Here is a 6,000-nt window from a genome sequence, read left to right on the forward strand (position 1 = left end):
TCCTACAAAATGTCTTTGTCTGCCTGTAGCTCCTCCCCTTCCTCTTCCTGTTCTATAGAATTTTAAAAGCACCAATCGTTATCTGTCTTTACTGAATACAGATTTTACCCATAAATTGAGAGTGAAAGATCAGTCCAGGAGGAGAAAGAATAGAACCTATCTTAAAAATATATATCAAAGTTTCTTATCTTCATGGAGACTATTGATTTATGAAATATAAATTACAATGGCAGTTACTATTTAACCCCTTTCCTACAATGGACGTAATATTCCGTCCATGTGACCTGGGACCTAAGTCCCAAGGACGGAATAGTACGTCTAATGCGATCAGCTGCGCTCACGGGGGGAGCACAGCTGATCGCGGCCGGGTGTCAGCTGATTATCACAGCTGACACCCGGCACAATGTGTCAGGGGCGGTCACAGACCTCCCCTGACACGTTAACCCCTAGCACACCGCGATCAAACATGATCGCGGTGTACCGGGGGTTAAAGGAAGCATCGGCAGGGAGGGGGCTCCCTCCGTGCGTCCCTGCGACCCCCACAGCAGCGCGATGTGCAGCGCCGCTGCGGGGGTCGCCTTCCCTGCAGGTCCCTGGATCCAATATGGCGACCTTCTGCCCGCAGAGCGCAGACATGAGGAAGCCTTGTGCAGTGCCTGTGACAGATCGCTGATCTGTCACAGCGATCTGTGATGTGACAGATCAGCGACCTGTCACAGGACAGTGATGTCCCAACTGGGACATTATAATAAAGTTAAAAAAAAAAAGTGTGAAAATAATTAAAAAAAAAAAAATATTCCCTAATAAATTCATTTTTTGAAAATAAAAAAACAAAAAAAACAATAAAAGTACACATATTTGGTATCGCCGCGTCCGTAATGACCCGCCTTATAAAACGCTCCCATTAGTTAACCCCTTTAGCGAACCCCTTAAAAAGTAAAAATAAAAAAACGAAGCAAAAAATATTTATTATCATACCGCCGAACAAAAAGTGCAATAACACGCGAGCAAAAAGACGCATATAAATATCCATGGTACTGCTGAAAACGTCATCTTATCCCGCAAAAAACGAGCTGCCACACAGCATCCTCAGCAAAAAAATAAAAAAGTTATAGCTCGCAGAATAAAGTGATGCAAAAATAATTATTTATATAAAATTGTTTTCATTGCATAAAACCGACAAAACATAAAAAAAGACCTAAATGAGGTATCGCTGTAACCGTACTGACCCGGAGAATAAAACCGCTTTATCAATTTTACCGCACGCGGAACGGTGTAAACGCACCCCCCAAAAGAAATTCATGAAACGCTGGTTTTTGTTCATTCTGCGTCCAAAAAATCGGAATAAAAAGCGATCAAAAAATGTCACGTGCCCGAAAATGGTACCAATAAAAACGTCAACTCGTCCCACAAAAAATAAGACCTCACATGACTCGGTGGGTCAAAATATGGAAAAATTATAGCTCCCAAAATGTGGTGATGCATAAACTATTTTTACAATAGAAAGCGTCTTTTAGCGTGTGACAGCTGCCAAACATAAAAACCGCCATAAATAGTAAATCAAACCCCCCGTTATCACCCCCTTAGTTAGGGAAAAATAATAAAATTAAAAGAAAATTTATTTATTTCCATTTTCCCATTAGGGCTAGAGTTAGGGTTGGAGTTAGAATTGGGGGATTTCCACTGTTTTGGCACATCAGGGGCTTTCCAAACGCGTCATGGCGTCCAATCTCAATACCAGCCAAAAAAGTTAAATGGCGCTGCTTTCCTTCTGAGCTCTGCCATGCGCCCAAATAGTCGTTTACACCCACATATGAGGTATCAGCGTACTCAGGACAAATTGCACAATAACTTTTGGGGTCCTGTTACTCTTGGGAAAATAAAAATTGGGGGTGAAAAGATCATTTTTGTGGAAAAAATATGATTTTTTAATTGTACGGCTGTACGTTATAAACTTCTGTGAAGCCCTTGGGGGTTCAAAGTGCTCACCACATATCTAGATAAGTTCATTGGGGGGTCTAGTTTCCAAGATGGGGTCACTTGTGGGGGCAAATCAGGGGCTCTCCAAATGTGGCATGGCGTCCAAACTGAGTTCAAGCCAATTTTGCAGTGAAAAAGTCAAACGGTGCTCCTTCCCTTCCGAGCTCTGCCATGCGCCCAAACAGTGGTTCCCCCCATATATCAGGTATCAGCGTACTCAGGACAAATTGCACAATAACATTTCCATTCCAATTTCTCCTGTTACCGTTGGTAAAATAAAAAAATTGAACCTGAAGTAAATTTTTTTGTGAAAAAAAGTTAAATGTTCATTTTTTTTTAAACATTCAAAAAATTCCTGTGAAGCACCTGAAGGGTTAATAAACTTCTTGAATGTGGTTTTGAGCACCTTGAGGGGTGCAGTTTTTAGAATGGTGTCACTTTTGGCTATTTTCTATCATGTAGACCCCTCAAAGTGACTTTAAATGTGATGTGGTCCGTAAAAATAAAATGGTGTTGTAAAAATGAGAAATCGCTGGTCAACTTTTAACCCTTATAACTTCCTAACAAGAAAAAATTTTGGTTCCCAAATCGTGCTGATGTAAAGTAAACATGTGGGAAATGTTATTTATTAAGTTTTTTCAGTGCCATATCTCTGTAATTTAAGAGCATAAAAATTCAAATTTGGAAAATTGCAAAATTTTCAAAATTTTCGACAAATTTCCATTTTTTTCACACATAAACGCAAGCTACATGAATGAAATTTTACCACTAACATGAAGTACAATATGTCACGAGAAAACAATGTCAGAATCACTGGGATCCATGGAAGCGTTCCAGAGTTATTACCTCATAAAGGGACAGTGGTCAGAATTGTAAAAATTGGCCCGGGAGTTAACGTGCAAACCACCCTTGGTAGTGAAGGGGTTAAGTAAAGCTCATTTCAGGTATTTTTTACTCATAACTGAGCCAAGTTTGTTGAAAGAGGACAACACTTTTAATTACTTTATAGATCAAAAGTTCCATAGTTTTGTATTGTATTTTGAGTTTCGATTTCTCAAAATGTCAAGATTTTCCTACAATTGTAATGAGGATGATCCAACTAAAATTAAAAGCAGCAGCCTCGGACAGATTGGAGGAGCGCTAAGACAATGCAGAGGCAGTCACTACCTCCAAATGTACAACACCAATTCCTAAAAAGTTTTGATGCCGTGTTAAATGGGAAGAAAACAAGAATGCAATTATTTGGAAGTCTCTTATAGCTATACATTATTCACAGCAGAGCATAGATCACAGATCAGAAGGTGAACATTGGACATTTTTCCAATTAATTTGAAAACAATAACTTAGAAATTGATGAGAGCAACACATCTGAAAAAGTTGTCTACCATGGTGTAGAATCCTCACTTCTTTTTACAAGAGTCTGTAAACGTCTGATAGGTAAGAAGACAACTGCTGGAGTTTTGGGATAGGAATTGTCATACAGAAAAATTAAAATCCATGACATCTCCAGAGAGGGACATGTCAACCTCACATTGAACATATGGAATAAATTATAGCTGGGGAAGAGAGAGAGAATACTTCAACCTCCAATGAAGTAGGACTCCACAATGAACATTTGGGATCAATTATAGCTGGGGAAGTGAGAACTAACACTTTAACCTCCATTGAAGTAGGGACACTCTGCAGTGAACAGGTAATGACCACAGGAGAATTTCTCTAAGGAAATTACACCAAGATTGAGATTCTTTTTTGCATAGGAGGGGAAGTACCCCTCCAGGCATAAGATTCCTCTGATCAAAGCATGTTTCTCAGACCATTTCGACCAAATGATCAGTGAATGTGATGAATATTGGAGTTTGCATTGTTTCAATATTAATGTGAGATATATTTTCAGCATCGCAGCAAAGGGATGAACATAGCGCATTTGCTCACATCACCGTTAGACCTGAAGATGCCCTCCAACTTGAAATTGGTACGATGGATTATGCTATCCATGCCATGTTTCATCTTCATAGACAGGTTAAATCACAATATGAGACATGATGACAATATCTACCAACTGGGACCTACGGGGCAAAGATATCCTGTAAATTGGGGATCTCATAAAATTTTAAAGGACCTAGAACATCCCACAACCAGCCCACACATGAGCTCAGCAAGGGGAGGTACATTGGTGTAACCTTGACCTAATTAACAGCAGAATTTAGGTATGGTCATTTGTCAGTCATGGAAGGTACAGCTTGCTGTTGTTCTGTCCATTTTTTGAAGAAGTACCTTCCTCCACTAAGCTCTGAGTGTCACGTCCGCCATGTCTGCCATGTCTGTTTGTCTCAAGAACTCCTGGAGTGATGTGCATGCGCATGTTTTGTCTGCTGTCCTGCATGTTCGCTAGAGCTGTGTGCAGACTCACCTCATGTCTGAGCTGCAGGATCCCTGCGTTTCTGCTCTGCCTTCTGTGATCTTCTCGTCATGTCTGGAGTCCTTGATCATGTGATGTTTCTTAAGATCCTGCACTGTCTGGTTCTGCAATCATCTCGTCATGTCTAGAATCCCGGATCATGTGTTCTTCCTAGGATCCTGCACTGGTTGGTTCGGTAATCATCTCGTCATGTCTGAAACCCTGATCATGTGACGTTTCCTAAGATCCTGCACTGTCTGGTTCTGCTATCATCTCGTCATGTCTAGAATCCCGGAAGTGCTCCCCTGGTCCTGACCTGGAGGAGGAGGTGCTATGCCCTATATCAGGCCGCCTCTTCCTATGCTCAGGGCCTGATTATTGTGTTGCTTCCCTGCAAGGCTCTGGGTCTGTGGGGTTGCTCCCTCTATTCTGTGCCCTTGCACTTTGCTCTGTAGTGCGTCTCTGCACACGCTCCGTGCTCGTATTCCGCCTCTTGTCTTGTGCCATGTCTTGTGTTGTCTCTCGTGCCATGTTTCTCTTTGCCTTGCTTTGCCTTGTAGTCCTTCTGCTGTTCTTTGTCTTAGTCTGTTTTGCTATGTCTCGCCTTAGCTATGCTTTGACTTGTAGTCCTTCCTGTGTTCTCTGCCTCGCCTGTTTTGCCATGTCTTGCTTTTGCTATGCTTTGACTTGTAGTCCTCCCTGTGTTCTCTGCCTTGCTATTCCTTGCTTTGTGTTCCTCCCTATGGTCTCAGTCTTTGCTTGCTCTGCCTCGCTCTCTCCTATGGTGCTCTGTAGTGCTCCCTGGCACACGCACCATTTCTCCTCTCCTTAGTGCTCGTTTCTTTGTCTAGTTCCAAGGTCTTCCCTTGGCCCGGCTCTGGGCTTCTGCCTACGCTCCGCTGCTAGACTCTGTCCTCTCTCTGACCTGGCTCTGTTTCTGCCTGTATTCCTTGCCTTGTTCCCTGCCTTGTCCTTGCATTGAACCCCGGCGTGGGTTCCCCTTGGCCGTCTCCTGTGCCGTGGTAAGTGCCACGTGTTTGTGTACAGCCGTGTGTACTGGCCAGTGTGGCGTGCCCCCTGCGTGGCTCCTAGCACGCAGCCCTTCCTTGTGCCCTGGCGTGGCTCCTAGCACGCACCCTGCCTTGAACCCTGGCGTGGCTCCTAGCACGCACCCTGCCCTGAACCTGGCGTGGCTCCTAGCACGAAGGTTCCTTTGCCCCCTCCTGTGCCTTAGTCGTGCCTCGTGCTGGCGTTACAGCCGTGTGCATTGGCCAGTGAGGTGAGCGTCCCTGCGTGGCTCCTAGCACGCAGCCCTTCCTTGTGCCCTGGCGTGGCTCCTAGCACGCACCCTGCTCTGAACCTTGGCGTGTCTCTACACGCACTCTGTCTTGTACCTTGGCGTGTCTCTACACTCACTCTGTCTTATACCTTGTACCTTGGCGTGTCTCTACACGCACTGTCTTATTCTATGCTTTGGCGTGGCTACACACGCACCCTGTCTCGTTTGCGAACCTTGGCGTGTCCCCTACACACGCACCTCGCTTTGAACCCTGGCGTGTCCCCTACACACGCACCTTGCCTTGCACCTAGTCTTGAACCCTGGTGTGTCCCCTACACACGCA

General features: G+C 44.1%; 1 long non-coding RNA gene across 1 annotated transcript in view; it reads right to left on the minus strand.

The window, feature by feature from the left end:
* LOC141083620 (uncharacterized) overlaps positions 1-5,743 on the minus strand; it is a 114,127-nt gene extending 108,384 nt beyond the window's left edge. The window contains exon 1 of the long non-coding RNA XR_012230773.1: positions 4,391-5,743. This is a non-coding gene — a long non-coding RNA (uncharacterized lncRNA). The remainder of the gene's footprint in view (positions 1-4,390) is intronic.
* Between the last annotated feature and the right edge of the window lie 257 nt (positions 5,744-6,000).

Source organism: Dendrobates tinctorius, unplaced genomic scaffold (genome assembly GCF_039654945.1).
Source record: "Dendrobates tinctorius isolate UK_male_01 unplaced genomic scaffold, ASM3965494v1 ptg000020l, whole genome shotgun sequence".
Classification (NCBI taxonomy): Eukaryota; Metazoa; Chordata; class Amphibia; order Anura; family Dendrobatidae; genus Dendrobates; species Dendrobates tinctorius.